We start from the raw sequence: 23,368 nt of genomic DNA, 5'->3' as shown, positions 1-23,368 counted from the left end.
AGTTTGCAAGGCTCTTCTGCTTACGGCAATTCCACCCTTAGAATGCCTGATCTCGTCTGATCTCAGAAGCTACTTAGGGTTGGGCCTGGTTAGTACTTGAATGGGAGACTGTCTGGGAATACCAGGTGTTGTAAGCTTTTCCAATCCTGCAAACAATTAAAGCTTACATTTCCATGTTATTTACATATTTTGCACAAATTTGTAGTCGAAACTCTTTTGTGTTGTAAATGTTGATGTCTTGAAATGGAATGCTTTTGCTTGGTTTTGAACAAATATGGTCTTAGCTATGAAATTTGAATCCTCTAGTTTGCTAAGAGCTTCTGCTTACGGCCATTCCACCCTTAGAATGCCTGAACTCGTCTGATTTCAGAAGCTACCTAGGGTTGGGCCTGGTTAGTACTTGAATGGAAGACTGTCTGGGAATACCAGGTGTTGTAAGCTTTTCCAATCCTGCAAACAATTAAAGCTTACATTTCCATGTTATTTACATCTTTTGCACAAATTTGTAGTTGAAACTCTTTTGTGTTATAAATGTTGATGTGGGTTGGGTCTGGTTAGTACTTGAATGGGAGACTGTCTGGGAATACCAGGTGTTGTAAGCTTTTCCAATCCTGCAAACAATTAAAGCTTACATTTCCATGTTATTTACATCTTTTGCACAAATTTGTAGTTGAAACTCTTTTGTGTTGTAAATGTTGATGTGTTGAAATGGAATGCTTTTGCTTGGTTTTGAACAAATATGGTCTTAGCTATGAAATTTGAATCCTCTAGTTTGCTAGGTGTTTCTGCTTACGGCCATTCCACACTCAGAATGCCTGATCTCGTCTGATCTCAGAAGATACTTAGGGTTGGGCCTGGTTAGTACTTGAATGGGAGACTGTCTGGGAAAACCAGGTGTTGTAAGCTTTTCCAATCCTGCAAACAATTAAAGCTTACATTTCCATGTTATTTACATCTTTTGCACAAATTTGTAGTTGAAACTCTTTTGTGTTGTAAATGTTGATGTGTTGAAATGGAATGCTTTTGCTTGGTTTTGAACAAATATGGTCTTAGCTATGAAATTTGAATCCTCTAGTTTGCTAAGTGCTTGTGCTTACGGCCATTCCACCCTTAGAATGCCTGATCTCGTCTGATCTCAGAAGCTACCATTGGGTTGGGCCTGGTTAGTACTTGAATGGGAGACTGTCTGGGAATACCAGGTGTTGTAAGCTTTTCCAATCCTGCAAACAATTAAAGCTTACATTTCCATGTTATTTACATCTTTTGCACAAATTTGTAGTTGAAACTCTTTTGTGTTATAAATGTTGATGTGGGTTGGGTCTGGTTAGTACTTGAATGGGAGACTGTCTGGGAATACCAGGTGTTGTAAGCTTTTCCAATCCTGCAAACAATTAAAGCTTACATTTCCATGTTATTTACATCTTTTGCACAAATTTGGAGTTGAAACTCTTTTGTGTTGTAAATGTTCATGTGCTGAAATGGAATACTTTTGCTTGGTTTTGAACAAATATGGTCTTAGCTATGAAATTTGAATCCTCTAGTTTGCAAGGTTCTTCTGCTTATGGCAATTCCACCCTTAGAATGCCTGATCTCGTCTGATCTCAGAAGCTACCTAGGGTTGGGCCTGGTTAGTACTTGAATGGGAGACTGTCTGGGAATACCAGGTGTTGTAAGCTTTTCCAATCCTGCAAACAATTAAAGCTTACATTTCCATGTTATTTACATCTTTTGCACAAATTTGTAGTTGAAACTCTTTTGTGTTGTAAATGTTGATGTGTTGAAATGGAATGCTTTTGCTTGGTTTTGAACAAATATGGTCTTAGCTATGAAATTTGAATCCTCTAGTTTGCAAGGTGCTTCTGCTTACGGCCATTCCACCCTTAGAATGCCTGATCTCGTCTGATCTCAGAAGCTACCTAGGGTTGGGCCTGGTTAGTACTTGAATGGGAGACTGTCTGGGAATATCAGGTGTTGTAAGCTTTTCCAATCCTGCAAACAATTAAAGCTTACATTTCCATGTTATTTACATCTTTTGCACAAATTTGTAGTTGAAACTCTTTTGTGTTGTAAATGTTGATGTGTTGAAATGGAATGCTTTGTGTTGTAAATGTTGATGTGTTGAAATGGAATGCTTTTGCTTGGTTTTGAACAAATATGGTCTTAGCTATGAAATTTGAATCCTCTAGTTTGCAAGGTGTTTCTGCTTACGGCCATTCCACCCTTAGAATGCCTGATCTCGTCTGATCTCAGAAGCTACCTAGGGTTGGGCCTGGTTAGTACTTGAATGGGAGACTGTCTGGGAATACCAGGTGTTGTAAGCTTTTCCAATCCTGCAAACAATTAAAGCTTACATTTCCATGTTATTTACATCTTTTGCACAAATTTGTAGTTGAAACTCTTTTGTGTTGTAAATGTTGATGTGTTGAAATGGAATGCTTTTGCTTGGTTTTGAACAAATATGGTCTTAGCTATGAAATTTAAATCTTCTAGTTTGCAAGGTGCTTCTGCTTACGGCCATTCCACCCTTAGAATGCCTGATCTCGTCTGATCTCAGAAGCTACCTAGGGTTGGGCCTGGTTAGTACTTGAATGGGAGACTGTCTGGGAATACCAGGTGTTGTAAGCTTTTCCAATCCTGCAAACAATTAAAGCTTACATTTCCATGTTATTTACATCTTTTGCACAAATTTGTAGTTGAAACTCTTTTGTGTTGTAAATGTTGATGTGTTGAAATGGAATGCTTTTGCTTGGTTTTGAACAAATATGGTCTTAGCTATGAAATTTGAATCCTCTAGTTTGCAAGGTGCTTCTGCTTACGGCCATTCCACCCTTAGAATGCCTGATCTCGTCTGATCTCAGAAGCTACCTAGGGTTGGGCCTGGTTAGTACTTGAATGGGAGACTGTCTGGGAATACCAGGTGTTGTAAGCTTTTCCAATCCTGCAAACAATTAAAGCTTACATTTCCATGTTATTTACATCTTTTGCACAAATTTGTAGTTGAAACTCTTTTGTGTTGTAAATGTTGATGTGTTGAAATGGAATGCTTTTGCTTGGTTTTGAACAAATATGGTCTTAGCTATGAAATTTGAATCCTCTAGTTTGCAAGGTGCTTCTGCTTACGGCCATTCCACCCTTAGAATGCCTGATCTCGTCTGATCTCAGAAGCTACCTAGGGTTGGGCCTGGTTAGTACTTGAATGGGAGACTGTCTGGGAATACCAGGTGTTGTAAGCTTTTCCAATCCTGCAAACAATTAAAGCTTACATTTCCATGTTATTTACATCTTTTGCACAAATTTGTAGTTGAAACTCTTTTGTGTTGTAAATGTTGATGTGTTGAAATGGAATGCTTTTGCTTGGTTTTGAACAAATATGGTCTTAGCTATGAAATTTGAATCCTCTAGTTTGCAAGGTGCTTCTGCTTACGGCCATTCCACCCTTAGAATGCCTGATCTCGTCTGATCTCAGAAGCTACCTAGGGTTGGGCCTGGTTAGTAATTGAATGGGAGACTGTCTGGGAATATCAGGTGTTGTAAGCTTTTCCAATCCTGCAAACAATTAAAGCTTACATTTCCATGTTATTTACATCTTTTGCACAAATTTGTAGTTGAAACTCTTTTGTGTTGTAAATGTTGATGTGTTGAAATGGAATGCTTTTGCTTGGTTTTGAACAAATATGGTCTTAGCTATGAAATTTGAATCCTCTAGTTTGCAAGGTGCTTCTGCTTACGGCCATTCCACCCTTAGAATGCCTGATCTCGTCTGATCTCAGAAGCTACCTAGGGTTGGGCCTGGTTAGTACTTGAATGGGAGACTGTCTGGGAATACCAGGTGTTGTAAGCTTTTCCAATCCTGCAAACAATTAAAGCTTACATTTCCATGTTATTTACATCTTTTGCACAAATTTGTAGTTGAAACTCTTTTGTGTTGTAAATGTTGATGTGTTGAAATGGAATGCTTTTGCTTGGTTTTGAACAAATATGGTCTTAGCTATGAAATTTGAATCCTCTAGTTTGCAAGGTGCTTCTGCTTACGGCCATTCCACCCTTAGAATGCCTGATCTCGTCTGATCTCAGAAGCTACCTAGGGTTGGGCCTGGTTAGTACTTGAATGGGAGACTGTCTGGGAATACCAGGTGTTGTAAGCTTTTCCAATCCTGCAAACAATTAAAGCTTACATTTCCATGTTATTTACATCTTTTGCACAAATTTGTAGTTGAAACTCTTTTGTGTTGTAAATGTTGATGTGTTGAAATGGAATGCTTTTGCTTGGTTTTGAACAAATATGGTCTTAGCTATGAAATTTGAATCCTCTAGTTTGGAAGGTGCTTCTGCTTACGGCCATTCCACCCTTAGAATGCCTGATCTCGTCTGATCTCAGAAGCTACCTAGGGTTGGGCCTGGTTAGTACTTGAATGGGAGACTGTCTGGGAATACCAGGTGTTTTAAGCTTTTCCAATCCTGCAAACAATTAAAGCTTACATTTCCATGTTATTTACATCTTTTGCACAAATTTGTAGATGAAACTCTTTTGTGTTGTAAATGTTGATGTGTTGAAATGGAATGCTTTGTGTTGTAAATGTTGATGTGTTGAAATGGAATGCTTTTGCTTGGTTTTGAACAAATATGGTCTTAGCTATGAAATTTGAATCCTCTAGTTTGCAAGGTGCTTCTGCTTACGGCCATTCCACCCTTAGAATGCCTGATCTCGTCTGATCTCAGAAGCTACCTAGGGTTGGGCCTGGTTAGTACTTGAATGGGAGACTGTCTGGGAATACCAGGTGTTGTAAGCTTTTCCAATCCTGCAAACAATTAAAGCTTACATTTCCATGTTATTTACATCTTTTGCACAAATTTGTAGTTGAAACTCTTTTGTGTTGTAAATGTTGATGTGTTGAAATGGAATGCTTTTGCTTGGTTTTGAACAAATATGGTCTTAGCTATGAAATTTGAATCCTCTAGTTTGCAAGATGCTTCTGCTTATGGCCATTCCACCCTTAGAATGCCTGATCTCGTCTGATCTCAGAAGCTACCTAGGGTTGGGCACGGTTAGTACTTGAATGGGAGACTGTCTGGGAATACCAGGTGTTATAAGCTTTTCCAATCCTGCAAACAATTAAAGCTTACATTTCCATGTTGTTTACATCTTTTGCACAAATTTGTAGATGAAACTCTTTTGTGTTGTAAATGTTGATGTGTTGAAATGGAATGCTTTGCATTGTAAATGTTGATGTGTTGAAATGGAATGCTTTTGCTTGGTTTTGAACAAATATGGTCTTAGCTATGAAATTTGAATCCTCTAGTTTGCAAGGTGCTTCTGCTTACGGCCATTCCACCCTTAGAATGCCTGATCTCGTCTGATCTCAGAAGCTACCTAGGGTTGGGCCTGGTTAGTACTTGAATGGGAGACTGTCTGGGAATATCAGGTGTTGTTAGCTTTTCCAATCCTGCAAACAATTAAAGCTTACATTTCCATGTTATTTACATCTTTTGCACAAATTTGTAGTTGAAACTCTTTTGTGTTGTAAATGTTGATGTGTTGAAATGGAATGCTTTTGCTTGGTTTTGAACAAATATGGTCTTAGCTATGAAATTTGAATCCTCTAGTTTGCAAGGTGCTTCTGCTTACGGCCATTCCACCCTTAGAATGCCTGATCTCGTCTGATCTCAGAAGCTACCTAGGGTTGGGCCTGGTTAGTACTTGAATGGGAGACTGTCTGGGAATACCAGGTGTTCTAAGCTTTTCCAATCCTGCAAACAATTAAAGCTTACATTTCCATGTTATTTACATCTTTTGCACAAATTTGTAGTTGAAACTCTTTTGTGTTGTAAATGTTGATGTGTTGAAATGGAATGCTTTTGCTTGGTTTTGAACAAATATGGTCTTAGCTATGAAATTTGAATCCTCTAGTTTGGAAGGTGCTTCTGCTTACGGCCATTCCACCCTTAGAATGCCTGATCTCGTCTGATCTCAGAAGCTACCTAGGGTTGGGCCTGGTTAGTACTTGAATGGGAGACTGTCTGGGAATACCAGGTGTTGTAAGCTTTTCCAATCCTGCAAACAATTAAAGCTTACATTTCCATGTTATTTACATCTTTTGCACAAATTTGTAGATGAAACTCTTTTGTGTTGTAAATGTTGATGTGTTGAAATGGAATGCTTTTGCTTGGTTTTGAACAAATATGGTCTTAGCTATGAAATTTGAATCCTCTAGTTTGCAAGGTGCTTCTGCTTACGGCCATTCCACCCTTAGAATGCCTGATCTCGTCTGATCTCAGAAGCTACCTAGGGTTGGGCCTGGTTAGTACTTGAATGGGAGACTGTCTGGGAATACCAGGTGTTTTAAGCTTTTCCAATCCTGCAAACAATTAAAGCTTACATTTCCATGTTATTTATATCTTTTGCACAAATTTGTAGATGAAACTCTTTTGTGTTGTAAATGTTGATGTGTTGAAATGGAATGCTTTGTGTTGTAAATGTTGATGTGTTGAAATGGAATGCTTTGTGTTGTAAATGTTGATGTGTTGAAATGGAATGCTTTTGCTTGGTTTTGAACAAATATGGTCTTAGCTATGAAATTTGAATCCTCTAGTTTGCAAGGAGCTTCTGCTTACGGCCATTCCACCCTTAGAATGCCTGATCTCATCTGATCTCAGAAGCTACCTAGGGTTGGGCCTGGTTAGTACTTGAATGGGAGACTGTCTGGGAATACCAGGTGTTGTAAGCTTTTCCAATCCTGCAAACAATTAAAGCTTACATTTCCATGTTATTTACATCTTTTGCACAAATTTGTAGTTGAAACTCTTTTGTGTTGTAAATGTTGATGTGTTCAAATGGAATGATTTGTGTTGTAAATGTTGATGTGTTGAAATTGAATGCTTTTGCTTGGTTTTGAACAAATATGGTCTTAGCTATGAAATTTGAATCCTCTAGTTTGGAAGGTGCTTCTGCTTACGGCCATTCCACCCTTAGAATGCCTGATCTCGTCTGGTATCAGAAGCTACCTAGGGTTGGGCCTGGTTAGTACTTGAATGGGAGACTGTCTGGGAATACCAGGTGTTGTAAGCTTTTCCAATCCTGCAAACAATTAAAGCTTACATTTCCATGTTATTTACATCTTTTGCACAAATTTGTAGATGAAACTCTTTTGTGTTGTAAATGTTGATGTGTTCAAATGGAATGATTTGTGTTGTAAATGTTGATGTGTTGAAATGGAATGCTTTTGCTTGGTTTTGAACAAATATGGTCTTAGCTATGAAATTTGAATCCTCTAGTTTGCAAGGTGCTTCTGCTTACGGCCATTCCACCCTTAGAATGCCTGATCTCGTCTGATCTCAGAAGCTACCTAGGGTTGGGCACGGTTAGTACTTGAATGGGAGACTGTCTGGGAATACCAGGTGTTGTAAGCTTTTCCAATCCTGCAAACAATTAAAGCTTACATTTCCATGTTATTTACATCTTTTGCACAAATTTGTAGATGAAACTCTTTTGTGTTGTAAATGTTGATGTGTTGAAATGGAATGCTTTGTGTTGTAAATGTTGATGTGTTGAAATGGAATGCTTTTGCTTGGTTTTGAACAAATATGGTCTTAGGTATGAAATTTGAATCCTCTAGTTTGCAAGGTGCTTCTGCTTACGGCCATTCCACCCTTAGAATGCCTGATCTCGTCTGATCTCAGAAGCTACCTAGGGTTGGGCCTGGTTAGTACTTGAATGGGAGACTGTCTGGGAATACCAGGTGTTGTAAGCTTTTCCAATCTTGCAAACAATTAAAGCTTACATTTCCATGTTTTTTACATCTTTTGCACAAATTTGTAGTTGAAACTCTTTTGTGTTGTAAATGTTGATGTGTTGAAATTGAATGCTTTTGCTTGGTTTTGAACAAATATGGTCTTAGCTATGAAATTTGAATCCTCTAGTTTGCAAGGTGCTTCTGCTTACGGCCATTCCACCCTTAGAATGCCTGATCTCGTCTGATCTCAGAAGCTACCTAGGGTTGGGCCTGGTTAGTACTTGAATGGGAGACTGTCTGGGAATACCAGGTGTTGTAAGCTTTTCCAATCCTGCAAACAATTAAAGCTTACATTTCCATGTTATTTACATCTTTTGCACAAATTTGTAGTTGAAACTCTTTTGTGTTGTAAATGTTGATGTGTTGAAATGGAATGCTTTTGCTTGGTTTTGAACAAATATGGTCTTAGCTATGAAATTTGAATCCTCTAGTTTGGAAGGTGCTTCTGCTTACGGCCATTCCACCCTTAGAATGCCTGATCTCGTCTGATCTCAGAAGCTACCTAGGGTTGGGCCTGGTTAGTACTTGAATGGGAGACTGTCTGGGAATACCAGGTGTTGTAAGCTTTTCCAATCCTGCAAACAATTAAAGCTTACATTTCCATGTTATTTACATCTTTTGCACAAATTTGTAGATGAAACTCTTTTGTGTTGTAAATGTTGATGTGTTGAAATGGAATGCTTTGTGTTGTAAATGTTGATGTGTTGAAATGGAATGCTTTTGCTTGGTTTTGAACAAATATGGTCTTAGCTATGAAATTTGAATCCTCTAGTTTGGAAGGTGCTTCTGCTTACGGCCATTCCACCCTTAGAATGCCTGATCTCGTCTGATCTCAGAAGCTACCTAGGGTTGGGCCTGGTTAGTACTTGAATGGGAGACTGTCTGGGAATACCAGGTGTTGTAAGCTTTTCCAATCCTGCAAACAATTAAAGCTTACATTTCCATGTTATTTACATCTTTTGCACAAATTTGTAGATGAAACTCTTTTGTGTTGTAAATGTTGATGTGTTAAAATGGAATGCTTTGTGTTGTAAATGTTGATGTGTTGAAATGGAATGCTTTTGCTTGGTTTTGAACAAATATGGTCTTAGCTATGAAATTTGAATCCTCTAGTTTGCAAGGTGCTTCTGCTTGCGGCCATTCCACCCTTAGAATGCCTGATCTCGTCTGATCTCAGAAGCTACCTAGGGTTGGGCCTGGTTAGTACTTGAATGGGAGACTGTCTGGGAATATCAGGTGTTGTAAGCTTCTCCAATCCTGCAAACAATTAAACCTTACATTTCCATGTTATTTACATCTTTTGCACAAATTTGTAGTTGAAACTCTTTTGTGTTGTAAATGTTGATGTGTTGAAATGGAATGCTTTTGCTTGGTTTTGAACAAATATGGTCTTAGCTATGAAATTTGAATCCTCTAGTTTGCAAGGTGCTTCTGCTTACGGCCATTCCACCCTTAGAATGCCTGATCTCGTCTGATCTCAGAAGCTACCTAGGGTTGGGCCTGGTTCGTACTTGAATGGGAGACTGTCTGGGAATACCAGGTGTTGTAAGCTTTTCCAATCCTGCAAACAATTAAAGCTTACATTTCCATGTTATTTACATCTTTTGCACAAATTTGTAGTTGAAACTCTTTTGTGTTGTAAATGTTGATGTGTTGAAATGGAATGCTTTTGCTTGGTTTTGAACAAATATGGTCTTAGCTATGAAATTTGAATCCTCTAGTTTGCAAGGTGCTTCTGCTTACGGCCATTCCACCCTTAGAATGCCTGATCTCGTCTGATCTCAGAAGCTACCTAGGGTTGGGCCTGGTTAGTACTTGAATGGGAGACTGTCTGGGAATACCAGGTGTTGTAAGCTTTTCCAATCCTGCAAACAATTATAGCTTACATTTCCATGTTATTTACATCTTTTGCACAAATTTGTAGTTGAAACTCTTTTGTGTTGTAAATGTTGATGTGTTGAAATGGAATGCTTTTGCTTGGTTTTGAACAAATATGGTCTTAGCTATGAAATTTGAATCCTCTAGTTTGCAAGGTGCTTCTGCTTACGGCCATTCCACCCGTAGAATCCCTGATCTCGTCTGATCTCAGAAGCTACCTAGGGTTGGGCCTGGTTAGTACTTGAATGGGAGACTGTCTGGGAATATCAGGTGTTGTAAGCTTTTCCAATCCTGCAAACAATTAAAGCTTACATTTCCATGTTATTTACATCTTTTGCACAAATTTGTAGTTGAAACTCTTTTGTGTTGTAAATGTTGATGTGTTGAAATGGAATGCTTTTGCTTGGTTTTGAACAAATATGGTCTTAGCTATGAAATTTGAATCCTCTAGTTTGGAAGGTGCTTCTGCTTACGGCCATTCCACCCTTAGAATGCCTGATCTCGTCTGATCTCAGAAGCTACCTAGGGTTGGGCCTGGTTCGTACTTGAATGGGAGACTGTCTGGGAATACCAGGTGTTGTAAGCTTTTCCAATCCTGCAAACAATTAAAGCTTACATTTCCATGTTATTTACATCTTTTGCACAAATTTGTAGTTGAAACTCTTTTGTGTTGTAAATGTTGATGTGTTGAAATGGAATGCTTTTGCTTGGTTTTGAACAAATATGGTCTTAGCTATGAAATTTGAATCCTCTAGTTTGCAAGGTGCTTCTGCTTACGGCCATTCCACCCTTAGAATGCCTGATCTCGTCTGATCTCAGAAGCTACCTAGGGTTGGGCCTGGTTAGTACTTGAATGGGAGACTGTCTGGGAATACCAGGTGTTGTAAGCTTTTCCAATCCTGCAAACAATTAAAGCTTACATTTCCATGTTATTTACATCTTTTGCACAAATTTGTAGATGAAACTCTTTTGTGTTGTAAATGTTGATGTGTTGAAATGGAATGCTTTGTGTTGTAAATGTTGATGTGTTGAAATGGAATGCTTTTGCTTGGTTTTGAACAAATATGGTCTTAGCTATGAAATTTGAATCCTCTAGTTTGCAAGGTGCTTCTGCTTACGGCCATTCCACCCTTAGAATTCCTGATCTCGTCTGATCTCAGAAGCTACCTAGGGTTGGGCCTGGTTAGTACTTGAATGGGAGACTGTCTGGGAATACCAGGTGTTGTAAGCTTTTCCAATCCTGCAAACAATTAAAGCTTACATTTCCATGTTATTTACATCTTTTGCACAAATTTGTAGTTGAAACTCTTTTGTGTTGTAAATGTTGATGTGTTGAAATGGAATGCTTTTGCTTGGTTTTGAACAAATATGGTCTTAGCTATGAAATTTGAATCCTCTAGTTTGCAAGGTGCTTCTGCTTACGGCCATTCCACCCTTAGAATGCCTGATCTCGTCTGATCTCAGAAGCTACCTAGGGTTGGGCCTGGTTAGTACTTGAATGGGAGACTGTCTGGGAATACCATGTGTTGTAAGCTTTTCCAATCCTGCAAACAATTAAAGCTTACATTTCCATGTTATTTACATCTTTTGCACAAATTTGTAGTTGAAACTCTTTTGTGTTGTAAATGTTGATGTGTTGAAATGGAATGCTTTTGCTTGGTTTTGAACAAATATGGTCTTAGCTATGAAATTTGAATCCTCTAGGTTTGCAAGGTGCTTCTGCTTACGGCCATTCCACCCTTAGAATGCCTGATCTCGTCTGATCTCAGAAGCTACCTAGGGTTGGGCCTGGTTAGTACTTGAATGGGAGACTGTCTGGGAATACCAGGTGTTGTAAGCTTTTCCAATCCTGCAAACAATTAAAGCTTACATTTCCATGTTATTTACATCTTTTGCACAAATTTGTAGTTGAAACTCTTTTGTGTTGTAAATGTTGATGTGTTGAAATGGAATGCTTTGTATTGTAAATGTTGATGTGTTGAAATGGAATGCTTTTGCTTGGTTTTGAACAAATATGGTCTTAGCTATGAAATTTGAATCCTCTAGTTTGCAAGGTGCTTCTGCTTATGGCCATTCCACCCTTAGAATGCCTGATCTCGTCTGATCTCAGAAGCTACCTAGGGTTGGGCCTGGTTAGTACTTGAATGGGAGACTGTCTGGGAATACCAGGTGTTGTAAGCTTTTCCAATCCTGCAAACAATTAAAGCTTACATTTCCATGTTATTTACATCTTTTGCACAAATTTGTAGTTGAAACTCTTTTGTGTTGTAAATGTTGATGTGTTGAAATGGAATGCTTTTGTTTGGTTTTGAACAAATATGGTCTTAGCTATGAAATTTGAATCCTCTAGTTTGCAAGGTGCTTCTGCTTACGGCCATTCCACCCTTAGAATGCCTGATCTCGTCTGATCTCAGAAGCTACCTAGGGTTGGGCCTGGTTAGTACTTGAATGGGAGACTGTCTGGGAATATCAGGTGTTGTAAGCTTTTCCAATCCTGCAAACAATTAAAGCTTACATTTCCATGTTATTTACATCTTTTGCACAAATTTGTAGTTGAAACTCTTTTGTGTTGTAAATGTTGATGTGTTGAAATGGAATGCTTTTGCTTGGTTTTGAACAAATATGGTCTTAGCTATGAAATTTGAATCCTCTAGTTTGGAAGGTGCTTCTGCTTACGGCCATTCCACCCTTAGAATGCCTGATCTCGTCTGATCTCAGAAGCTACCTAGGGTTGGGCCTGGTTCGTACTTGAATGGGAGACTGTCTGGGAATACCAGGTGTTGTAAGCTTTTCCAATCCTGCAAACAATTAAAGCTTACATTTCCATGTTATTTACATCTTTTGCACAAATTTGTAGTTGAAACTCTTTTGTGTTGTAAATGTTGATGTGTTGAAATGGAATGCTTTTGCTTGGTTTTGAACAAATATGGTCTTAGCTATGAAATTTGAATCCTCTAGGTTTGCAAGGTGCTTCTGCTTACGGCCATTCCACCCTTAGAATGCCTGATCTCGTCTGATCTCAGAAGCTACCTAGGGTTGGGCCTGGTTAGTACTTGAATGGGAGACTGTCTGGGAATACCAGGTGTTGTAAGCTTTTCCAATCCTGCAAACAATTAAAGCTTACATTTCCATGTTATTTACATCTTTTGCACAAATTTGTAGTTGAAACTCTTTTGTGTTGTAAATGTTGATGTGTTGAAATGGAATGCTTTGTATTGTAAATGTTGATGTGTTGAAATGGAATGCTTTTGCTTGGTTTTGAACAAATATGGTCTTAGCTATGAAATTTGAATCCTCTAGTTTGCAAGGTGCTTCTGCTTATGGCCATTCCACCCTTAGAATGCCTGATCTCGTCTGATCTCAGAAGCTACCTAGGGTTGGGCCTGGTTAGTACTTGAATGGGAGACTGTCTGGGAATACCAGGTGTTGTAAGCTTTTCCAATCCTGCAAACAATTAAAGCTTACATTTCCATGTTATTTACATCTTTTGCACAAATTTGTAGTTGAAACTCTTTTGTGTTGTAAATGTTGATGTGTTGAAATGGAATGCTTTTGCTTGGTTTTGAACAAATATGGTCTTAGCTATGAAATTTGAATCCTCTAGTTTGCAAGGTGCTTCTGCTTACGGCCATTCCACTCTTAGAATGCCTGATCTCGTCTGATCTCAGAAGCTACCTAGGGTTGGGCCTGGTTAGTACTTGAATGGGAGACTGTCTGGGAATACCAGGTGTTGTAAGCTTTTCCAATCCTGCAAACAATTAAAGCTTACATTTCCATGTTATTTACATCTTTTGCACAAATTTGTAGATGAAACTCTTTTGTGTTGTAAATGTTGATGTGTTGAAATGGAATGCTTTGTGTTGTAAATGTTGATGTGTTGAAATGGAATGCTTTTGCTTGGTTTTGAACAAATATGGTCTTAGCTATGAAATTTGAATCCTCTAGTTTGCAAGGTGCTTCTGCTTAAGGCCATTCCACCCTTAGAATGCCTGATCTCGTCTGATCTCAGAAGCTACCTACGGTTGGGCCTGGTTAGTACTTGAATGGGAGACTGTCTGGGAATACCAGGTGTTGTAAGCTTTTCCAATCCTGCAAACAATTAAAGCTTACATTTCCATGTTATTTACATCTTTTGCACAAATTTGTAGTTGAAACTCTTTTGTGTTGTAAATGTTGATGTGTTGAAATGGAATGCTTTTGCTTGGTTTTGAACAAATATGGTCTTAGCTATGAAATTTGAATCCTCTAGTTTGCAAGGTGCTTCTGCTTACGGCCATTCCACCCTTAGAATGCCTGATCTCGTCTGATCTCAGAAGCTACCAAGGGTTGGGCCTGGTTAGTACTTGAATGGGAGACTGTCTGGGAATACCAGGTGTTGTAAGCTTTTCCAATCCTGCAAACAATTAAAGCTTACATTTCCATGTTATTTACATCTTTTGCACAAATTTGTAGTTGAAACTCTTTTGTGTTGTAAATGTTGATGTGTTGAAATGGAATGCTTTTGCTTGGTTTTGAACAAATATGGTCTTAGCTATGAAATTTGAATCCTCTAGGTTTGCAAGGTGCTTCTGCTTACGGCCATTCCACCCTTAGAATGCCTGATCTCGTCTGATCTCAGAAGCTACCTAGGGTTGGGCCTGGTTAGTACTTGAATGGGAGACTGTCTGGGAATATCAGGTGTTGTAAGCTTTTCCAATCCTGCAAACAATTAAAGCTTACATTTCCATGTTATTTACATCTTTTGCACAAATTTGTAGATGAAACTCTTTTGTGTTGTAAATGTTGATGTGTTGAAATGGAATGCTTTGTGTTGTAAATGTTGATGTGTTGAAATGGAATGCTTTTGCTTGGTTTTGAACAAATATGGTCTTAGCTATGAAATTTGAATCCTCTAGTTTGCAAGGTGCTTCTGCTTACGGCCATTCCACCCTTAGAATGCCTGATCTCGTCTGATCTCAGAAGCTACCTAGGGTTGGGCCTGGTTAGTACTTGAATGGGAGACTGTCTGGGAATATCAGGTGTTGTAAGCTTTTCCAATCCTGCAAACAATTAAAGCTTACATTTCCATGTTATTTACATCTTTTGCACAAATTTGTAGTTGAAACTCTTTTGTGTTGTAAATGTTGATGTGTTGAAATGGAATGCTTTTGCTTGGTTTTGAACAAATATGGTCTTAGCTATGAAATTTGAATCCTCTAGTTTGCAAGGTGCTTCTGCTTACGGCCATTCCACCCTTAGAATGCCTGATCTCGTCTGATCTCGGAAGCTACCTAGGGTTGGGCCTGGTTAGTACTTGAATGGGAGACTGTCTGGGAATACCAGGTGTTGTAAGCTTTTCCAATCCTGCAAACAATTAAAGCTTACATTTCCATGTTATTTACATCTTTTGCACAAATTTGTAGTTGAAACTCTTTTGTGTTGTAAATGTTGATGTGTTGAAATGGAATGCTTTTGCTTGGTTTTGAACAAATATGGTCTTAGCTATGAAATTTGAATCCTCTAGGTTTGCAAGGTGCTTCTGCTTACGGCCATTCCACCCTTAGAATGCCTGATCTCGTCTGATCTCAGAAGCTACCTAGGGTTGGGCCTGGTTAGTACTTGAATGGGAGACTGTCTGTGAATACCAGGTGTTGTAAGCTTTTCCAATCCTGCAAACAATTAAAGCTTACATTTCCATGTTATTTACATCTTTTGCACAAATTTGTAGTTGAAACTCTTTTGTGTTGTAAATGTTGATGTGTTGAAATGGAATGCTTTTGCTTGGTTTTGAACAAATATGGTCTTAGCTATGAAATTTGAATCCTCTAGTTTGCAAGGTGCTTCTGCTTACGGCCATTCCACCCTTAGAATGCCTGATCTCGTCTGATCTCAGAAGCTACCAAGGGTTGGGCCTGGTTAGTACTTGAATGGGAGACTGTCTGGGAATACCAGGTGTTGTAAGCTTTTCCAATCCTGCAAACAATTAAAGCTTACATTTCCATGTTATTTACATCTTTTGCACAAATTTGTAGTTGAAACTCTTTTGTGTTGTAAATGTTGATGTGTTGAAATGGAATGCTTTTGCTTGGTTTTGAACAAATATGGTCTTAGCTATGAAATTTGAATCCTCTAGTTTGCAAGGTGCTTCTGCTTACGGCCATTCCACCCTTAGAATGCCTGATCTCGTCTGATCTCAGAAGCTACCTAGGGTTGGGCCTGGTTAGTACTTGAATGGGAGACTGTCTGGGAATATCAGGTGTTGTAAGCTTTTCCAATCCTGCAAACAATTAAAGCTTACATTTCCATGTTATTTACATCTTTTGCACAAATTTGTAGTTGAAACTCTTTTGTGTTGTAAATGTTGATGTGTTGAAATGGAATGCTTTTGCTTGGTTTTGAACAAATATGGTCTTAGCTATGAAATTTGAATCCTCTAGTTTGCAAGGTGCTTCTGCTTACGGCCATTCCACCCTTAGAATGCCTGATCTCGTCTGATCTCGGAAGCTACCTAGGGTTGGGCCTGGTTAGTACTTGAATGGGAGACTGTCTGGGAGTACCAGGTGTTGTAAGCTTTTCCAATCCTGCAAACAATTAAAGCTTACATTTCCATGTTATTTACATCTTTTGCACAAATTTGTAGTTGAAACTCTTTTGTGTTGTAAATGTTGATGTGTTGAAATGGAATGCTTTTGCTTGGTTTTGAACAAATATGGTCTTAGCTATGAAATTTGAATCCTCTAGGTTTGCAAGGTGCTTCTGCTTACGGCCATTCCACCCTTAGAATGCCTGATCTCGTCTGATCTCAGAAGCTACCTAGGGTTGGGCCTGGTTAGTACTTGAATGGGAGACTGTCTGGGAATACCAGGTGTTGTAAGCTTTTCCAATCCTGCAAACAATTAAAGCTTACATTTCCATGTTATTTACATCTTTTGCACAAATTTGTAGTTGAAACTCTTTTGTGTTGTAAATGTTGATGTGTTGAAATGGAATGCTTTTGCTTGGTTTTGAACAAATATGGTCTTAGCTATGAAATTTGAATCCTCTAGTTTGCAAGGTGCTTCTGCTTACGGCCATTCCACCCTTAGAATGCCTGATCTCGTCTGATCTCAGAAGCTACCAAGGGTTGGGCCTGGTTAGTACTTGAATGGGAGACTGTCTGGGAATACCAGGTGTTGTAAGCTTTTCCAATCCTGCAAACAATTAAAGCTTACATTTCCATGTTATTTACATCTTTTGCACAAATTTGTAGTTGAAACTCTTTTGTGTTGTAAATGTTGATGTGTTGAAATGGAATGCTTTTGCTTGGTTTTGAACAAATATGGTCTTAGCTATGAAATTTGAATCCTCTAGTTTGCAAGGTGCTTCTGCTTACGGCCATTCCACCCTTAGAATGCCTGATCTCGTCTGATCTCAGAAGCTACCTAGGGTTGGGCCTGGTTAGTACTTGAATGGGAGACTGTCTGGGAATACCAGGTGTTGTAAGCTTTTCCAATCCTGCAAACAATTAAAGCTTACATTTCCATGTTATTTACATCTTTTGCACAAATTTGTAGTTGAAACTCTTTTGTGTTGTAAATGTTGATGTGTTGAAATGGAATGCTTTTGCTTGGTTTTGAACAAATATGGTCTTAGCTATGAAATTTGAATCCTCTAGTTTGCAAGGTGCTTCTGCTTACGGCCATTCCACCCTTAGAATGCCTGATCTCGTCTGATCTCAGAAGCTACCTAGGGTTGGGCCTGGTTAGTACTTGAATGGGAGACTGTCTGGGAATACCAGGTGTTGTAAGCTTTTCCAATCCTGCAAACAATTAAAGCTTACATTTCCATGTTATTTACATCTTTTGCACAAATTTGTAGTTGAAACTCTTTTGTGTTGTAAATGTTGATGTGTTGAAATGGAATGCTTTTGCTTGGTTTTGAACAAATATGGTCTTAGCTATGAAATTTGAATCCTCTAGTTTGGAAGGTGCTTTTGCTTATGGCCATTCCACCCTTAGAATGCCTGATCTCGTCTGATCTCAGAAGCTACCTAGGGTTGGGCCTGGTTAGTACTTGAATGGGAGACTGTCTGGGAATGCTAGGTGTTGTAAGCTTTTCCAATCCTGCAAACAATTAAAGCTTACATTTCCATGTTATTTACATCTTTTGCACAAATTTGTAGATGAAACTCTTTTGTGTTGTAAATGTTGATGTGTTGAAATGGAATGCTTTGTGTTGTAAATGTTGATGTGTTGAAATGGAATGCTTTTGCTTGGTTTTGAACAAATATGATCTTAGCTATGAAATTTGAATCCTCTAGTTTGCAAGGTGCTTCTGCTTACGGCCATTCCACCCTTAGAATACCTGATCTCGTCTGATCTCAGAAGCTACCTAGGGTTGGGCCTGGTTAGTACTTGAATGCGAGACTGTCTGGGAATATCAGGTGTTGTAAGCTTTTCCAATCCTGCAAACAATTAAAGCTTACATTTCCATGTTATTTACATCTTTTGCACAAATTTGTAGTTGAAACTCTTTTGTGTTGTAAATGTTGATGTGTTGAAATGGAATGCTTTTGCTTGGTTTTGAACAAATATGGTCTTAGCTATGAAATTTGAATCCTCTAGTTTGCAAGGTGCTTCTGCTTACGGCCATTCCACCCTTAGAATGCCTGATCTCGTCTGATCTCAGAAGCTACCAAGGGTTGGGCCTGGTTAGTACTTGAATGGGAGACTGTCTGGGAATACCAGGTGTTGTAAGCTTTTCCAATCCTGCAAACAATTAAAGCTTACATTTCCATGTTATTTACATCTTTTGCACAAATTTGTAGTTGAAACTCTTTTGTGTTGTAAATGTTGATGTGTTGAAATGGAATGCTTTTGCTTGGTTTTGAACAAATATGGTCTTAGCTATGAAATTTGAATCCTCTAGGTTTGCAAGGTGCTTCTGCTTACGGCCATTCCACCCTTAGAATGCCTGATCTTGTCTGATCTCAGAAGCTACCTAGGGTTGGGCCTGGTTAGTACTTGAATGGGAGACTGTCTGGGAATATCAGGTGTTGTAAGCTTTTCCAATCCTGCAAACAATTAAAGCTTACATTTCCATGTTATGTACATCTTTTGCACAAATTTGTAGATGAAACTCTTTTGTGTTGTAAATGTTGATGTGTTGAAATGGAATGCTTTTGCTTGGTTTTGAACAAATATGGTCTTAGCTATGAAATTTGAATCCTCTAGTTTGCAAGGTGCTTCTGCTTACGGCCATTCCACCCTTAGAATGCCTGATCTCGTCTGATCTCAGAAGCTACCTAGGGTTGGGCCTGGTTAGTACTTGAATGGGAGACTGTCTGGGAATACCAGGTGTTGTAAGCTTTTCCAATCCTGCAAACAATTAAAGCTTACATTTCCATGTTATTTACATCTTTTGCACAAATTTGTAGTTGAAACTCTTTTGTATTGTAAATGTTGATGTGTTGAAATGGAATGCTTTGTGTTGTAAATGTTGATGTGTTGAAATGGAATGCTTTTGCTTGGTTTTGAACAAATATGGTCTTAGCTATGAAATTTGAATCCTCTAGTTTGCAAGGTGCTTCTGCTTACGGCCATTCCACCCTTAGAATGCCTGATCTCGTCTGATCTCAGAAGCTACCTAGGGTTGGGCCTGGTTAGTACTTGAATGGGAGACTGTCTGGGAATACCAGGTGTTGTAAGCTTTTCCAATCCTGCAAACAATTAAAGCTTACATTTCCATGTTATTTACATCTTTTGCACAAATTTGTAGTTGAAACTCTTTTGTATTGTAAATGTTGATGTGTTGAAATGGAATGCCTTGTGTTGTAAATGTTGATGTGTTGAAATGGAATGCTTTTGCTTGGTTTTGAACAAATATGATCTTAGCTATGAAATTTGAATCCTCTAGTTTGCAAGGTGCTTCTGTTTACGGCCATTCCACCCTTAGAATGCCTGATCTCGTCTGATCTCAGAAGCTACCTAGGGTTGGGCCTGGTTAGTACTTGAATGGGAGACTGTCTGGGAATACCAGGTGTTGTAAGCTTTTCCAATCCTGCAAACAATTAAAGCTTACATTTCCATGTTATTTACATCTTTTGCACAAATTTGTAGTTGAAACTCTTTTGTGTTGTAAATGTTGATGTGTTGAAATGGAATGCTTTTGCTTGGTTTTGAACAAATATGGTCTTAGCTATGAAATTTGAATCCTCTAGGTTTGCAAGGTGCTTCTGCTTACGGCCATTCCACCCTTAGAATGCCTGATCTCGTCTGATCTCAGAAGCTACCTAGGGTTGGGCCTGGTTAGTACTTGAATGGGAGACTGTCTGGGAATACCAGGTTTTGTAAGCTTTTCCAATCCTGCAAACAATTAAAGCTTACATTTCCATGTTATTTACATCTTTTGCACAAATTTGTAGATGAAACTCTTTTGTGTTGTAAATGTTGATGTGTTGAAATGGAATGCTTTGTGTTGTAAATGTTGATGTGTTGAAATGGAATGCTTTTGCTTGGTTTTGAACAAATATGATCTTAGCTATGAAATTTGAATCCTCTAGTTTGCAAGGTGCTTCTGCTTACGGCCATTCCACCCTTAGAATGCCTGATCTCGTCTGATCTCAGAAGCTACCTAGGGTTGGGCCTGGTTAGTACTTGAATGGGAGACTGTCTGGGAATATCAGGTGTTGTAAGCTTTTCCAATCCTGCAAACAATTAAAGCTTACATTTCCATGTTATTTACATCTTTTGCACAAATTTGTAGTTGAAACTCTTTTGTGTTGTAAATGTTGATGTGTTGAAATGGAATGCTTTTGCTTGGTTTTGAACAAATATGGTCTTAGCTATGAAATTTGAATCCTCTAGGTTTGCAAGGTGCTTCTGCTTACGGCCATTCCACCCTTAGAATGCCTGATCTTGTCTGATCTCAGAAGCTACCTAGGGTTGGGCCTGGTTAGTACTTGAATGGGAGACTGTCTGGGAATATCAGGTGTTGTAAGCTTTTCCAATCCTGCAAACAATTAAAGCTTACATTTCCATGTTATTTACATCTTTTGCACAAATTTGTAGATGAAACTCTTTTGTGTTGTAAATGTTGATGTGTTGAAATGGAATGCTTTTGCTTGGTTTTGAACAAATATGGTCTTAGCTATGAAATTTGAATCCTCTAGTTTGCAAGGTGCTTCTGCTTACGGCCATTCCACCCTTAGAATGCCTGATCTCGTCTGATCTCAGAAGCTACCTAGGGTTGGGCCTGGTTAGTACTTGAATGGGAGACTGTCTGGGAATACCAGGTGTTGTAAGCTTTTCCAATCCTGCAAACAATTAAAGCTTACATTTCCATGTTATTTACATCTTTTGCACAAATTTGTAGTTGAAACTCTTTTGTATTGTAAATGTTGATGTGTTGAAATGGAATGCTTTGTGTTGTAAATGTTGATGTGTTGAAATGGAATGCTTTTGCTTGGTTTTGAACAAATATGGTCTTAGCTATGAAATTTGAATCCTCTAGTTTGCAAGGTGCTTCTGCTTACGGCCATTCCACCCTTAGAATGCCTGATCTCGTCTGATCTCAGAAGCTACCTAGGGTTGGGCCTGGTTAGTACTTGAATGGGAGACTGTCTGGGAATACCAGGTGTTGTAAGCTTTTCCAATCCTGCAAACAATTAAAGCTTACATTTCCATGTTATTTACATCTTTTGCACAAATTTGTAGTTGAAACTCTTTTGTATTGTAAATGTTGATGTGTTGAAATGGAATGCCTTGTGTTGTAAATGTTGATGTGTTGAAATGGAATGCTTTTGCTTGGTTTTGAACAAATATGATCTTAGCTATGAAATTTGAATCCTCTAGTTTGCAAGGTGCTTCTGTTTACGGCCATTCCACCCTTAGAATGCCTGATCTCGTCTGATCTCAGAAGCTACCTAGGGTTGGGCCTGGTTAGTACTTGAATGGGAGACTGTCTGGGAATACCAGGTGTTGTAAGCTTTTCCAATCCTGCAAACAATTAAAGCTTACATTTCCATGTTATTTACATCTTTTGCACAAATTTGTAGTTGAAACTCTTTTGTGTTGTAAATGTTGATGTGTTGAAATGGAATGCTTTTGCTTGGTTTTGAACAAATATGGTCTTAGCTATGAAATTTGAATCCTCTAGGTTTGCAAGGTGCTTCTGCTTACGGCCATTCCACCCTTAGAATGCCTGATCTCGTCTGATCTCAGAAGCTACCTAGGGTTGGGCCTGGTTAGTACTTGAATGGGAGACTGTCTGGGAATACCAGGTTTTGTAAGCTTTTCCAATCCTGCAAACAATTAAAGCTTACATTTCCATGTTATTTACATCTTTTGCACAAATTTGTAGATGAAACTCTTTTGTGTTGTAAATGTTGATGTGTTGAAATGGAATGCTTTGTGTTGTAAATGTTGATGTGTTGAAATGGAATGCTTTTGCTTGGTTTTGAACAAATATGATCTTAGCTATGAAATTTGAATCCTCTAGTTTGCAAGGTGCTTCTGCTTACGGCCATTCCACCCTTAGAATGCCTGATCTCGTCTGATCTCAGAAGCTACCTAGGGTTGGGCCTGGTTAGTACTTGAATGGGAGACTGTCTGGGAATATCAGGTGTTGTAAGCTTTTCCAATCCTGCAAACAATTAAAGCTTACATTTCCATGTTATTTACATCTTTTGCACAAATTTGTAGTTGAAACTCTTTTGTGTTGTAAATGTTGATGTGTTGAAATGGAATGCTTTTGCTTGGTTTTGAACAAATATGGTCTTAGCTATGAAATTTGAATCCTCTAGTTTGCAAGGTGCTTCTGCTTACGGCCATTCCACCCTTAGAATTCCTGATCTCGTCTGATCTCAGAAGCTACCTAGGGTTGGGCCTGGTTAGTACTTGAATGGGAGACTGTCTGGGAATACCAGGTGTTGTAAGCTTTTCCAATCCTGCAAACAATTAAAGCTTACATTTCCATGTTATTTACATCTTTTGCACAAATTTGTAGTTGAAACTCTTTTGTGTTGTAAATGTTGATGTGTTGAAATGGAATGCTTTGTGTTGTAAATGTTGATGTGTTGAAATGGAATGCTTTTGCTTGGTTTTGAACAAATATGGTCTTAGCTATGAAATTTGAATCCTCTAGTTTGCAAGGTGCTTCTGCTTACGGCCATTCCACCCTTAGAATGCCTGATCTCGTCTGATCTCAGAAGCTACCTAGGGTTGGGCCTGGTTAGTACTTGAATGGGAGACTGTCTGGGAATATCAGGTGTTGTAAGCTTTTCCAATCCTGCAAACAATTAAAGCTTACATTTCCATGTTATTTACATCTTTTGCACAAATTTGTAGTTGAAACTCTTTTGTGTTGTAAATGTTGATGTGTTGAAATGGAATGCTTTTGCTTGGTTTTGAACAAATATGGTCTTAGCTATGAAATTTGAATCCTCTAGTTTGTAAGGTGCTTCTGCTTACGGCCATTCCACCCTTAGAATGCCTGATCTCGTCTGATCTCAGAAGCTACCTAGGGTTGGGCCTGGTTAGTACTTGAATGGGAGACTGTCTGGGAATACCAGGTGTTGTAAGCTTTTCCAATCCTGCAAACAATTAAAGCTTACATTTCCATGTTATTTACATCTTTTGCACAAATTTGTAGTTGAAACTCTTTTGTGTTGTAAATGTTGATGTGTTGAAATGGAATGCTTTTGCTTGGTTTTGAACAAATATGGTCTTAGCTATGAAATTTGA

General features: G+C 38.6%; 73 pseudogenes; all 73 read left to right on the top strand.

Annotated features, from left to right (window-relative positions):
* The first annotated feature begins 18 nt into the window (after positions 1-18).
* Positions 19-137, top strand: LOC140571148 (5S ribosomal RNA; annotated as a pseudogene).
* Positions 138-322: 185 nt separating this feature from the next.
* Positions 323-441, top strand: LOC140567150 (5S ribosomal RNA; annotated as a pseudogene).
* A 346-nt stretch (positions 442-787) lies between these two features.
* Positions 788-906, top strand: LOC140573275 (5S ribosomal RNA; annotated as a pseudogene).
* Positions 907-1,091: 185 nt separating this feature from the next.
* On the top strand, positions 1,092-1,211 carry LOC140566448 (5S ribosomal RNA; annotated as a pseudogene).
* Positions 1,212-1,557: 346 nt separating this feature from the next.
* LOC140571996 (5S ribosomal RNA) lies at positions 1,558-1,676 on the top strand (annotated as a pseudogene).
* Positions 1,677-1,861: 185 nt separating this feature from the next.
* LOC140570580 (5S ribosomal RNA) lies at positions 1,862-1,980 on the top strand (annotated as a pseudogene).
* Positions 1,981-2,202: 222 nt separating this feature from the next.
* LOC140568780 (5S ribosomal RNA) lies at positions 2,203-2,321 on the top strand (annotated as a pseudogene).
* A 185-nt stretch (positions 2,322-2,506) lies between these two features.
* LOC140568779 (5S ribosomal RNA) lies at positions 2,507-2,625 on the top strand (annotated as a pseudogene).
* A 185-nt stretch (positions 2,626-2,810) lies between these two features.
* Positions 2,811-2,929, top strand: LOC140568778 (5S ribosomal RNA; annotated as a pseudogene).
* A 185-nt stretch (positions 2,930-3,114) lies between these two features.
* LOC140568777 (5S ribosomal RNA) lies at positions 3,115-3,233 on the top strand (annotated as a pseudogene).
* Positions 3,234-3,418: 185 nt separating this feature from the next.
* Positions 3,419-3,537, top strand: LOC140566031 (5S ribosomal RNA; annotated as a pseudogene).
* Positions 3,538-3,722: 185 nt separating this feature from the next.
* Positions 3,723-3,841, top strand: LOC140568776 (5S ribosomal RNA; annotated as a pseudogene).
* Positions 3,842-4,026: 185 nt separating this feature from the next.
* LOC140568775 (5S ribosomal RNA) lies at positions 4,027-4,145 on the top strand (annotated as a pseudogene).
* Positions 4,146-4,330: 185 nt separating this feature from the next.
* On the top strand, positions 4,331-4,449 carry LOC140572790 (5S ribosomal RNA; annotated as a pseudogene).
* A 222-nt stretch (positions 4,450-4,671) lies between these two features.
* Positions 4,672-4,790, top strand: LOC140568774 (5S ribosomal RNA; annotated as a pseudogene).
* Positions 4,791-4,975: 185 nt separating this feature from the next.
* On the top strand, positions 4,976-5,094 carry LOC140566298 (5S ribosomal RNA; annotated as a pseudogene).
* A 222-nt stretch (positions 5,095-5,316) lies between these two features.
* Positions 5,317-5,435, top strand: LOC140572469 (5S ribosomal RNA; annotated as a pseudogene).
* Positions 5,436-5,620: 185 nt separating this feature from the next.
* On the top strand, positions 5,621-5,739 carry LOC140573291 (5S ribosomal RNA; annotated as a pseudogene).
* A 185-nt stretch (positions 5,740-5,924) lies between these two features.
* Positions 5,925-6,043, top strand: LOC140568773 (5S ribosomal RNA; annotated as a pseudogene).
* A 185-nt stretch (positions 6,044-6,228) lies between these two features.
* On the top strand, positions 6,229-6,347 carry LOC140572789 (5S ribosomal RNA; annotated as a pseudogene).
* A 259-nt stretch (positions 6,348-6,606) lies between these two features.
* Positions 6,607-6,725, top strand: LOC140572646 (5S ribosomal RNA; annotated as a pseudogene).
* Positions 6,726-6,947: 222 nt separating this feature from the next.
* LOC140566259 (5S ribosomal RNA) lies at positions 6,948-7,066 on the top strand (annotated as a pseudogene).
* A 222-nt stretch (positions 7,067-7,288) lies between these two features.
* On the top strand, positions 7,289-7,407 carry LOC140572848 (5S ribosomal RNA; annotated as a pseudogene).
* Positions 7,408-7,629: 222 nt separating this feature from the next.
* LOC140568772 (5S ribosomal RNA) lies at positions 7,630-7,748 on the top strand (annotated as a pseudogene).
* Positions 7,749-7,933: 185 nt separating this feature from the next.
* On the top strand, positions 7,934-8,052 carry LOC140568770 (5S ribosomal RNA; annotated as a pseudogene).
* Positions 8,053-8,237: 185 nt separating this feature from the next.
* On the top strand, positions 8,238-8,356 carry LOC140568769 (5S ribosomal RNA; annotated as a pseudogene).
* A 222-nt stretch (positions 8,357-8,578) lies between these two features.
* On the top strand, positions 8,579-8,697 carry LOC140568768 (5S ribosomal RNA; annotated as a pseudogene).
* A 222-nt stretch (positions 8,698-8,919) lies between these two features.
* Positions 8,920-9,038, top strand: LOC140571871 (5S ribosomal RNA; annotated as a pseudogene).
* Positions 9,039-9,223: 185 nt separating this feature from the next.
* On the top strand, positions 9,224-9,342 carry LOC140571650 (5S ribosomal RNA; annotated as a pseudogene).
* A 185-nt stretch (positions 9,343-9,527) lies between these two features.
* Positions 9,528-9,646, top strand: LOC140568767 (5S ribosomal RNA; annotated as a pseudogene).
* A 185-nt stretch (positions 9,647-9,831) lies between these two features.
* On the top strand, positions 9,832-9,950 carry LOC140566109 (5S ribosomal RNA; annotated as a pseudogene).
* A 185-nt stretch (positions 9,951-10,135) lies between these two features.
* LOC140571649 (5S ribosomal RNA) lies at positions 10,136-10,254 on the top strand (annotated as a pseudogene).
* A 185-nt stretch (positions 10,255-10,439) lies between these two features.
* Positions 10,440-10,558, top strand: LOC140568766 (5S ribosomal RNA; annotated as a pseudogene).
* Positions 10,559-10,780: 222 nt separating this feature from the next.
* On the top strand, positions 10,781-10,899 carry LOC140569948 (5S ribosomal RNA; annotated as a pseudogene).
* A 185-nt stretch (positions 10,900-11,084) lies between these two features.
* LOC140572586 (5S ribosomal RNA) lies at positions 11,085-11,203 on the top strand (annotated as a pseudogene).
* Positions 11,204-11,389: 186 nt separating this feature from the next.
* On the top strand, positions 11,390-11,508 carry LOC140568764 (5S ribosomal RNA; annotated as a pseudogene).
* A 222-nt stretch (positions 11,509-11,730) lies between these two features.
* Positions 11,731-11,849, top strand: LOC140570442 (5S ribosomal RNA; annotated as a pseudogene).
* Positions 11,850-12,034: 185 nt separating this feature from the next.
* Positions 12,035-12,153, top strand: LOC140570579 (5S ribosomal RNA; annotated as a pseudogene).
* Positions 12,154-12,338: 185 nt separating this feature from the next.
* LOC140571648 (5S ribosomal RNA) lies at positions 12,339-12,457 on the top strand (annotated as a pseudogene).
* A 186-nt stretch (positions 12,458-12,643) lies between these two features.
* On the top strand, positions 12,644-12,762 carry LOC140568763 (5S ribosomal RNA; annotated as a pseudogene).
* A 222-nt stretch (positions 12,763-12,984) lies between these two features.
* On the top strand, positions 12,985-13,103 carry LOC140570441 (5S ribosomal RNA; annotated as a pseudogene).
* A 185-nt stretch (positions 13,104-13,288) lies between these two features.
* LOC140570947 (5S ribosomal RNA) lies at positions 13,289-13,407 on the top strand (annotated as a pseudogene).
* Positions 13,408-13,629: 222 nt separating this feature from the next.
* LOC140567019 (5S ribosomal RNA) lies at positions 13,630-13,748 on the top strand (annotated as a pseudogene).
* Positions 13,749-13,933: 185 nt separating this feature from the next.
* Positions 13,934-14,052, top strand: LOC140568818 (5S ribosomal RNA; annotated as a pseudogene).
* Positions 14,053-14,238: 186 nt separating this feature from the next.
* Positions 14,239-14,357, top strand: LOC140570578 (5S ribosomal RNA; annotated as a pseudogene).
* A 222-nt stretch (positions 14,358-14,579) lies between these two features.
* LOC140570577 (5S ribosomal RNA) lies at positions 14,580-14,698 on the top strand (annotated as a pseudogene).
* Positions 14,699-14,883: 185 nt separating this feature from the next.
* LOC140571084 (5S ribosomal RNA) lies at positions 14,884-15,002 on the top strand (annotated as a pseudogene).
* Positions 15,003-15,188: 186 nt separating this feature from the next.
* Positions 15,189-15,307, top strand: LOC140571259 (5S ribosomal RNA; annotated as a pseudogene).
* A 185-nt stretch (positions 15,308-15,492) lies between these two features.
* LOC140568806 (5S ribosomal RNA) lies at positions 15,493-15,611 on the top strand (annotated as a pseudogene).
* A 185-nt stretch (positions 15,612-15,796) lies between these two features.
* Positions 15,797-15,915, top strand: LOC140570576 (5S ribosomal RNA; annotated as a pseudogene).
* Positions 15,916-16,100: 185 nt separating this feature from the next.
* LOC140571832 (5S ribosomal RNA) lies at positions 16,101-16,219 on the top strand (annotated as a pseudogene).
* A 186-nt stretch (positions 16,220-16,405) lies between these two features.
* Positions 16,406-16,524, top strand: LOC140568762 (5S ribosomal RNA; annotated as a pseudogene).
* Positions 16,525-16,709: 185 nt separating this feature from the next.
* LOC140568794 (5S ribosomal RNA) lies at positions 16,710-16,828 on the top strand (annotated as a pseudogene).
* A 185-nt stretch (positions 16,829-17,013) lies between these two features.
* LOC140568761 (5S ribosomal RNA) lies at positions 17,014-17,132 on the top strand (annotated as a pseudogene).
* A 185-nt stretch (positions 17,133-17,317) lies between these two features.
* Positions 17,318-17,436, top strand: LOC140568760 (5S ribosomal RNA; annotated as a pseudogene).
* A 185-nt stretch (positions 17,437-17,621) lies between these two features.
* LOC140573301 (5S ribosomal RNA) lies at positions 17,622-17,740 on the top strand (annotated as a pseudogene).
* A 222-nt stretch (positions 17,741-17,962) lies between these two features.
* LOC140573411 (5S ribosomal RNA) lies at positions 17,963-18,081 on the top strand (annotated as a pseudogene).
* Positions 18,082-18,266: 185 nt separating this feature from the next.
* Positions 18,267-18,385, top strand: LOC140568783 (5S ribosomal RNA; annotated as a pseudogene).
* A 186-nt stretch (positions 18,386-18,571) lies between these two features.
* On the top strand, positions 18,572-18,690 carry LOC140573056 (5S ribosomal RNA; annotated as a pseudogene).
* Positions 18,691-18,875: 185 nt separating this feature from the next.
* On the top strand, positions 18,876-18,994 carry LOC140568758 (5S ribosomal RNA; annotated as a pseudogene).
* Positions 18,995-19,216: 222 nt separating this feature from the next.
* Positions 19,217-19,335, top strand: LOC140568757 (5S ribosomal RNA; annotated as a pseudogene).
* A 222-nt stretch (positions 19,336-19,557) lies between these two features.
* LOC140570435 (5S ribosomal RNA) lies at positions 19,558-19,676 on the top strand (annotated as a pseudogene).
* A 186-nt stretch (positions 19,677-19,862) lies between these two features.
* LOC140572509 (5S ribosomal RNA) lies at positions 19,863-19,981 on the top strand (annotated as a pseudogene).
* A 222-nt stretch (positions 19,982-20,203) lies between these two features.
* Positions 20,204-20,322, top strand: LOC140570574 (5S ribosomal RNA; annotated as a pseudogene).
* A 186-nt stretch (positions 20,323-20,508) lies between these two features.
* Positions 20,509-20,627, top strand: LOC140573055 (5S ribosomal RNA; annotated as a pseudogene).
* Positions 20,628-20,812: 185 nt separating this feature from the next.
* Positions 20,813-20,931, top strand: LOC140568756 (5S ribosomal RNA; annotated as a pseudogene).
* A 222-nt stretch (positions 20,932-21,153) lies between these two features.
* On the top strand, positions 21,154-21,272 carry LOC140568755 (5S ribosomal RNA; annotated as a pseudogene).
* A 222-nt stretch (positions 21,273-21,494) lies between these two features.
* On the top strand, positions 21,495-21,613 carry LOC140570434 (5S ribosomal RNA; annotated as a pseudogene).
* Positions 21,614-21,799: 186 nt separating this feature from the next.
* Positions 21,800-21,918, top strand: LOC140572508 (5S ribosomal RNA; annotated as a pseudogene).
* Positions 21,919-22,140: 222 nt separating this feature from the next.
* Positions 22,141-22,259, top strand: LOC140570573 (5S ribosomal RNA; annotated as a pseudogene).
* A 185-nt stretch (positions 22,260-22,444) lies between these two features.
* LOC140569947 (5S ribosomal RNA) lies at positions 22,445-22,563 on the top strand (annotated as a pseudogene).
* A 222-nt stretch (positions 22,564-22,785) lies between these two features.
* On the top strand, positions 22,786-22,904 carry LOC140570572 (5S ribosomal RNA; annotated as a pseudogene).
* A 185-nt stretch (positions 22,905-23,089) lies between these two features.
* On the top strand, positions 23,090-23,208 carry LOC140568754 (5S ribosomal RNA; annotated as a pseudogene).
* Positions 23,209-23,368: the final 160 nt, after the last annotated feature.

This window comes from Salminus brasiliensis, chromosome 11 (genome assembly GCF_030463535.1).
Source record: "Salminus brasiliensis chromosome 11, fSalBra1.hap2, whole genome shotgun sequence".
Lineage (NCBI taxonomy): Eukaryota > Metazoa > Chordata > Actinopteri > Characiformes > Bryconidae > Salminus > Salminus brasiliensis.
The sequence above is the reverse complement of the archived record's forward strand: the minus strand, read 5'-3'. Positions and strand labels throughout refer to the sequence as shown.